We start from the raw sequence: 8,473 nt of genomic DNA, 5'->3' as shown, positions 1-8,473 counted from the left end.
GGATCTTCCCGGACCGGGGCATGAACCCGTGTCCCCTGCATTGGCAGGTGGACTCTCAACCGCTGTGCCACCAGGGAAGCCCTTTAAGTGTATTTTAACCGCATCATTTTTAATGACTGCATAATATTCCTCATCAGAAAGTGGGGATAATTAAAGGTACCTATCTCAGAGGGTTATGCCGTGAGCACTGACAAGAGTTTTGTCATGCAAAGCTAACTGGTATGTAAAAAACTCAGTTCTTCTGCAGGATGGATTTATATAACCAATCTCCTTTCACTGAGCACTGAATTTATTTCCATTATTTTGCTATGATAAATAACGCTGGACTATATTAATTTTTGCTCATATCTTTGGTTATTTCCTTAGTAAATTTCGGTACTGCTGGGCATGCACATCTTAACGCTAACCCACTCATCATTGTGCAGTGAGGGGAACAGAGAGGGAAATGGGCTTGCACTGCCTCACACAGCGCGTTAGCTGAAGTCGGGACTAGGAACCAGCTGGGGACCAAGAGAAAGTCCCGGGTGAGCAAGGAAAAGAATTAGGTGCCTGAGCTGAAAAGGCTGCCGGAAGAACCTGAGGCCACGCGGGAGGTGAGCGGCGGGGCGGGGCTGCGGAGCTGGGGTGCTTCCTCGCCCTGCCGAAGCTAAGCGGTCGCCTGGCAACGCGGGCCGCGCGGCGTTCGAACGGAAGAGAGAAACCAATCAGGATTTCCAGGGCAAACCATTCCGGTGTCGGGGGTGGGAGTGGGGCGGCGCGCTCACTTCCCCTTCCCCTGCGCCCCAGGACCTTCGCTCTGTCGGGGGCCTTGGGACAGTCAGGTCCCCCGGCTTATCTCAGTTAAGGAGGACAGCTCCGAAGAGACCCCGCGGGTCCTCACGTGGGGCTGAGGCCTCCCGAGCCGCGTTGGGTGCGGCCATTCCCCGCCTGGGTCCGAGCTGTCAGCCTCCTCAAGACCCGCTCTGGAGGAGCCGGACTCGCCTAGCGTGTGCTCCAGGTGAGGGCACGGGTGGTCCGGGGCGCGAGCCCGGGACTAGGGGGTCTTCATTCACCGGGCGCCTGCGGTGCGCGTCCTCCCTGAGTCGTACCAGCGGAGACGTTGTGGAACCCCATTTCACAGATGAGAACGCTGAGGCTCAGGAAGGCAAGTGTCCTGCTCAGGCGAAGTCTGGCAGAGAAGCCGATTCAGGTCCTTCTGCTCCATCTCTCAGCCTCTAGTCTAGGTAGATATAGATTTACCTTGAGAAACCCAGACGGGTAACCGGTGGTCACTCTCTTAGCCTCTGATCAACCGGAACATGGCCAGTAGAGCTCAGGCCCCTCCCGGCTGCCTCTTCGCCACAGCGTCCTGGCGTCTCCTCCAGAGCATGTCTTCACTTCCCTGGAAAGCCACGGGTGGATTTAGGGCTCACTTGGGATCCTTCCGCTTACGGGGCTCTGAATTACAGTGCTGTGCCTCTCAGAAAGAAGAGCTGGGGGGATCGGGCAGGACTGACATTCCTGAGCTAGGTGCCAGGTGAGCAGCTGATGGTTTGGCCCTGGACTCTTGGACCTTTGGCTGCAGGACTCTTAATCTACCCCAGGTTGGGGGAAAGGGTAGAGGCACACCCTCAACGGAAGACATTAGTCACCAGAGACTTTGGAGTTGGGGGTGGGCCCGGGACCCCTCCTGGTACAGCATCTGACCTACAGCAGGCCTTGCTTCCTGGGGAGCCCCCACCCACAGGTTGCTATTGTTGTTTTCCTTTTGTAGGTGGGGAAACTGAGGTTCTAAGAAGTTAAGCCCCTTGCTCAAAGTCACATGGTCAGACTTGGCAACTCTGGGGCTGGTTCCCAGTCTATCTGGCTTCCATCTTAGAATTCTAGACACTCAGAATTGTAGCATCTGGGAGTCTTGAATCTCTTCAAGGGGAGTTACTTACCCTCTCTCCTCCAAAGCCATCTCCTGGCTTTGGGTAGATGAGCTCTGGGAGATCAGAAAGAAAACAAGTCTTTTCTTCATTCTTTCAACAAATATTTACTGCCTTCATATGCCCTGCCCTCCGCCTTGTCTATTTTGTTTTTCTCAGTAGCATTTACCCCATCCGATGTCGTATAATTTCACTTATTAGCGAGTTTATTATCTTCCCAGACTGGAATGTGATACAGGGAGGGGCTAGGGTGAGGCAAGTGAGGTAGTTGCCTCGAGTGCAAAATTGAGGGGTACCCAAAGCCCCAGTAATCAAATGACTAAAGCTAACATTGATCATTTGCTCTGTGTTCTGCTGGTGGGAGACCAACTGGTATGGCCTCCATGGAGCACAGTCCCCCATCTCTGTCACAATTACACATGCATCCCCCTGAACTAGCTGTCCCACTTCTAGGCAGAATGACGTAGGCACAGTGAGGCTGCAGTGTGGTTTGTAATAGAGACTAGACACACACGCTCAGTGGCCATCGGTAGGGGCTGATGGGCTCTTTACGTACTGATGTAGCACAACATATATTAAGTTTATTAATAACATTATAATTAATATATGTTAATAACACGTATTATTAAGAACAACATATATTATTCAGTGAAAGAGCAAGGCGAAAACAGTGCACAGAGCATGTTGCCACATGCATAAAAAATAGAAAGAATATATGTCCATTATTGCTTGCATGTGCCTAAAATCTCCGTGGAAGGACATACAGCTGTTTGATCACAACGATTCCTGCAGGGAGGGGAACTGGGTGGCTGGGGATAGGAATGGAGGGAGTTTTTTTTTTTTAAACTTCATTCCCTTTATAGCTTTTGAATTTTGAGCCATGCACATGTATCATCTGTATGTATTTTAGATTATTTATCTAATCATGAGCCCACTGCCCTGTCTGTGATCTGTCATTAACTTGCTTGTGACTTTGGGCAAGTTTCTTCACTTCCCTGGGCCGAGAAAAGAAGCCATGATGGTGAGCTCAGGCCCAGGCAGGGGGCAATCTGTGCCAGGAAGTGGGCTAGGTTGTGGGTCTGTCCTAACCCCACCTTCCCTACCTTATCCTGTGTGCCAGGCCCTTCCCTAAGGCTTTGCATGTGGTATCTCTCTTACTCAGTCTCCACCGCAAGTCCCTTTGTCCTCATTTTGCAAGCTCAGGTGCAAACCTGAGGCCCAGCGGATTGAGTTGGTGGAGGTGTGAGGTCGTGGGCCAAACAGTAGATCCCTGCCTTAGGTGGCTGCACCCACACCCCTCGCACAGCCTGTTTGCCTCTCCCTTCCTAAGGTCTGTGCAAGGTTGACCTGGGCAAGGCTGACTCCAGGCAAGCCAGGGCACGAGCATCTGGGAAAATTCTAGAAATAGTGTGGGGTCTGGTGTGGCCCTGGAGGATGCCCAGCTGGGTGTCTCTGACCCTGACAGCTGGGCTGAAATCGAGCTGGGTTGTCCTACTGGCTGGCTGTCTCTGCTGCCAGGAGCCTTCCTGAATCCCTCTGGGGCAGGAGAGGGCCCCCCTGTCTCTGCCCAAGTCTGGGCCGAGCTTCTGCTGAATAGAATGAGAAGCAGGTGGAAGGGAGGGGTGAGGTGGGAGCGCACAGTGTCATGAAAATGAAAAACATCAGAAACCACACCTCCTGCCCCCTTAGCAAAAAATAGAAATCCCTGACACCTCTTGAGCCCTTACCGTGTGCTAAGTACTTTACAAGTATGAACTCCTTTAATTCTCTCAATTCTGTGATGTATGGTGGTTATTACTACCGTTATTTCCTCCTTATGAAGGGAAACTGAGCACAAGAGATGTTTAATAACTTGCACCTAGAGCTGGAATAGGAATCCAGGGAGTCTGGCTCTAGACTCTGTACCCTCTTTTTTTTCTTTTTTTTTTAATGTATATAAAATACAATTTACCATTTTAACCATTTTTAAGTGTACAGTCCAGTGGCATGAAGTTCATTCACACTGTCGTGCAACCATCACGAATGGAAACTCCATACCCCTTGAACAGTAGTAATTCCTCATTCTCTTCTCCCTCCAGCCCCTGGCAATCACCTTTCTACTTTCTGCCTCTGTGAATTTGACTACTCGAGGTACATCATATAAGTGGAATCATACAGTATTTGTTCTTTTGTGACTGGCTTATTTCACTTAGCATAATAACTTTAAGTTTCACCCATGTTTGTTTATCTGTTTATCTGTCAGTGGACACTTGGGTTGTTTCCACCTTTTGGCTATTGTAAATAATGCTACTATGAACACTGGTGTACAAATATCTGTTCAAGTCCCTGCTTTCCGTTCTTTCGGGCGTATACCCAGAAGTAGAATTGCTGGATCCTATAGTAATTCTATTAAAAAATTTCGCCTAACTGCCACACTGTTTCCACAGTGGCTGCGCCATTTTATATTCCCAACAGTGCACAAGGTTTGCTAATTTCTCCTCATCCTCATCAACACTTGTTATTTTCTGTTTTTGTTTGTTCGTTTGTATTTTTTTTTTTTTGCGGTACGCGGGCCTGGCTCCGGACGCACAGGCTCAGCGGCCATGGCTCATGGGCCCAGCCGCTCCGCAGCATGTGGGATCCTCCCGGACCGGGGCACGAACCCGTGTCCCCTGCATCGGCAGGTGGACTCTCAACCGCTGCGCCACCGGGGAAGCCCCATTTGTATGTTTAATAATGGCTGTCTTATGGGTGTGATATGGTATCTCATTCTGGTTTTGATTTGCATTTCCCTAATGATAAGTGATGCTGAGCACCTTTTCTTGTACTTATTGGCCATTTGTATACCTTCTTTTGGAGAAATATCTACTCAAGTGAGTCTGCATTCTTAGATTTGTAACCTCTGAGAGAGGGGGTCAACATTCAGTCTGGGCTGATGAAGAGCTCACCCAGGAGCTGGGCATTGGAGCATCTGTTTGGTTGAATAGTTATCACAGCGCACATTTTGGTGGCGCTTGTCATGTACAGGCCTCACACTGGGAGGGAGGCACTGTTAGGCATCCTGTTTTACAGCTGGGGAAACCAAAGCATGGAGAAGTTAAGTATCTTACCCACGTTTCAGAGCTAATCACTGGTGGAGCTGGGTTTGGACTCACTCAGGTTGGTCCCAGAGTCCATGCTACAGGGGTGGCCAGGGCGCTGGAGTGGAAAAGGGCATTGCCAGCAGTGGACCCAGTGTGTGCAGAGATTTGGATGTGGCAGCTTTGGAGGACGGACAGGGCTCAGCTAGAGCTCTCTGGATCCCAGCTTGAATAGGGGCTCCTGGAGGCTGGAGGAGGAGTGGGACAGGTGGGGGAAGGCCTGTGTCAGGGTTGGAGGTTGGGAGGAGGCTTGGTGCTGAGGGGCCTTGGTCTTTGAGGTGGGCTCAAAGTCCAAGGGTTTTAGTCCTGCCCCTTGGTCAATGGCATCCCCTCCTGTGCTTTGTCACTGGAGGAAGGAAATATGGAAGAGTGTGGTGGAGTTCTTAGCCCAATGGGCGAGATAGGAAACAAGTGATAGTGAATATCTAAAATGACAGGGTGCGATGAATGTTTGGAAGGGAACAAACTGGGTAAGAGAGTTGGCAGGAGCCTCAGGGTGGTCAGGGAAGCCTCTCTGAAGAGGCGAAGAGGGAAGAGGTTCCAGGCAGAGAAAGGATGGTGCAAAGGCCCTGAGGCAGGAAAGACCTTGGTGTGCTCAGGAACAGCAGGGAGGACTCTATGGCTGGAGCAGGAAAAGCTGGAGATGAGGTGGGAGAGGAGGGCAGGGACTGGATCTTGGAGGGCCTGAGGGCCAAGTGGAGAGTTTGGATTTTATTCTAAGGAGATGGGGAGCCTTGGGGGCTGGGGCTGGGGTGGTTTAAGCAGAGCTCTGATGACATCTGATTTCTGTTGGGAAGACATTGCCATTATTGCCCTCATTTTATAGCTGAGGAAACAAGACCCAGAATCATAGCCAGGGAGTGATTCCTAAGGTGGCTTCTCCCTCTGGGGCCCAGAGAGAGAGGCTATAGATTCCTTAGGAGTTCCCCGGTGAGTGGCCAAAGCCCAACACTGAGGACTATCTTCTCCACACCCCTGCTACCCAGACCTGGGCCTGGGTTCAAGTTCTGGCTCTGCCATTTACCAGCTGTGACCTCAGGCAAGTGGCCCCACCTCTCCATGCCTCAGTTTTCTCAACTGTAAAATGGTCATAATAGTAGTATCTACCTTATAGTGTAGGTGTGAGGATTAAATGTGTTAACACATATAAAGAGCTTAGAACAAATGCCAGGTACAAAGAAAGCACTTGGAAAAGGTCTTACCCATTTTATAAAAATTGTCACTGTTGTCTTGCTTTTACTACAGTTAGACCCTAACTGAGCACAACCACTCCCCCTAATGCTTCCCCATTGTTGCCTTAGTAGAGGGCTAGGCAGGGACCCAGCAGGCTGCTGTGGAGAATGGTGGTCTTGTCACCTCCCTTATTCCCCTAAAATCAGGGCCCAGGGGCTGGAAGTGGCTTCAGGGCTGACTCACTCCCAGGTGGAGAGCTGTTCCTTGAGTCACTTCCTGTCCCCTCATGCCCTCCACCCCAACCCTGGTGCAGCCCCTACCAGGCACAGACATGGAAGTGGGCCCTCTTTGACCTCCCTGGGGCTCAGGTCGGAGCCCAGTGCGCAATTACTTCTCTGGGCCTCAGAATCCCAGTGGAAACTGGCTTAATCAAATGTCCCACCTGAAGTGACATAATAGAGCTTGGGCTGGCAGAAGAGACAATCACCTCCCTCCCAGGAGTTCCTTCCTGCAGGGCTACAGTCTCCTCATCTGTAAAATGGGGATGAAATAGTTCCTCCCTCCCAGGGCGGTCCAGAGATTTAAAAGTACAGTGTCTGGCACTCAAAAATTCTAGTTATTATTATTTCTATTATTGCTGTCCTTACTAATGTTTACAGCTTGCACAAAGCTTCTACAGGCACTCTCAAGCTCTAAGAACTCACACTGACCTGGCCTGGAAGGTAGGACTTTCCTTTATTGACAGAATGGAAGGCCAGAGAGGTCCAGCAACCTGCTTGGGGACACACAGCTAGAAAGGAGTGGCATTAATTAAGGCTTGATCTGGGGAGAAAGTGCCCAGGTTGGACTCTCCAGGGTGACTTTGGCAACTGACTCAGCCTGTCCTAGCCTCAGTTTTCCATTAGTCAAATGGGGATAATAATAGAGCTCCCCTTGTAGGGGTTGTTGGGAAGATTAAAATGGGTTAATTAACACCAGGAAAAGTTAATACATTAACTGCTGGTCATTGTGGCTGTGAGAAAGGGGGACTCAGTTTTTCCATCTCCAAGATGGGTCCGGTTGCCTGAGCTGTCCACTAAGACTCTGTGTGCCAGCTGTGCGGGCCAGTGCAGCTGTGGGATAGGTGGGCCTAGCTCTCGGAAGAACTTACTGGGGTCGGTCGGTGGCGGCTGGGATCGGGTCCCGGCCGCTGCCTGGCTTTCGTTCTCCCTTTTCGAGTAATACCTGGGCCGGCGTGTTCACCTGCCCGGGGCCGGCCGCCGGAAGTTGCGCAAACGCGTGTTACCTGAGCCCAGGTGGGCCGGGCCGGAGCAGCGCAGAGCGGCGGCAAGGGCGCAGCCAGGTACGTGCGGGCCGGAGCCGGGGGCACGGGGCCGGGGTCGGGGGCTGCCCGGGCACCTCTCCCTCCTCCTCAGCGAAGGCGGGGACCGGGCAGGGACTCACCTTCAGGCCTGGACGAGGCTGTAGGAATCGTGCCATCAGCTCCCTCATTTAAGAGCCAGGACAACCCGGGCTCAGAGAGGGGAGGCGAGCAGACGGAATCACAGAGCATGCCGCCGCTGGGAATCTCCAGGATTGCCCCCAGTTGGGAAGGGCAAAAGCCAGACCAGGGATCCGTGCTCCCCCTACTCCCCCTCGAGGCTGACGCCAGGGAAACAGGTGGGGAGTGAGCAAGGTGAGGCTGCATGCCCCGGGGATGCCAATGAGAAGGGCCCGGGGCCGGCGCTTCTGCGGTCATTTGTGGGTAATGTTTGAAATCCGTGGGTGGGGCGTTGGGCGATGAGAGGAGGCCTCAGAGAGGACACGAGTCCCACGCGGGGACCGGGACCCTGGCTTTAACTTGCAGGAGACACCGCACATCGTGCTTTGCCCACCGGTGAAATGAGTCTTGTTCACTGATTAGCCTCCTTTGTCCGCCGCTTAGGCTCGGGCAGACGCTTCTGGAGAATGCGTAGAGACCCCTGCGAGAGGGGCGGTCTCAGGAGTTGGGTCAAATTCATAATAAAAACAAGGAGCCCAGTTCATGCAGCGCCGCCTTTTTAACAGGTGCTGAGGAAAGTCCTCGACTTGTTTTTATCGCTCGATCCTCACGGTGACCTGGAGGATCAGGAAGGTGTAATTTTAACAGCATTTCACACATAAAGAAACCAAGTCTGGAAGAGGCGCAGCTGCTTGCGCAAGGCACACAGCGGGCGAGGGGGCCAGCTCCGGGCGAGACGGCCAGCGGCCCTAAAGCCGGGTTTGGCTTCTAGCATCTGTCCGGGTCCCGCC

General features: G+C 52.1%; 1 protein-coding gene across 1 annotated transcript in view; it reads left to right on the top strand.

Annotated features, from left to right (window-relative positions):
* Positions 1–5,790: 5,790 nt before the first annotated feature.
* Positions 5,791–8,473, top strand: part of FAM110A (family with sequence similarity 110 member A) — a 6,912-nt gene continuing 4,229 nt past the window's right edge. Inside the window, exon 1 of the mRNA XM_024743290.1 lies at positions 5,791–7,544. The gene's annotated coding sequence lies outside the window, so the exon portion shown is untranslated. The remainder of the gene's footprint in view (positions 7,545–8,473) is intronic.

This window comes from Neophocaena asiaeorientalis, unplaced genomic scaffold, assembly GCF_003031525.2.
Source record: "Neophocaena asiaeorientalis asiaeorientalis breed wild unplaced genomic scaffold, Neophocaena_asiaeorientalis_V1.1 scaffold82, whole genome shotgun sequence".
NCBI lineage: Eukaryota > Metazoa > Chordata > Mammalia > Artiodactyla > Phocoenidae > Neophocaena > Neophocaena asiaeorientalis.
The sequence above is the reverse complement of the archived record's forward strand: the minus strand, read 5'-3'. Positions and strand labels throughout refer to the sequence as shown.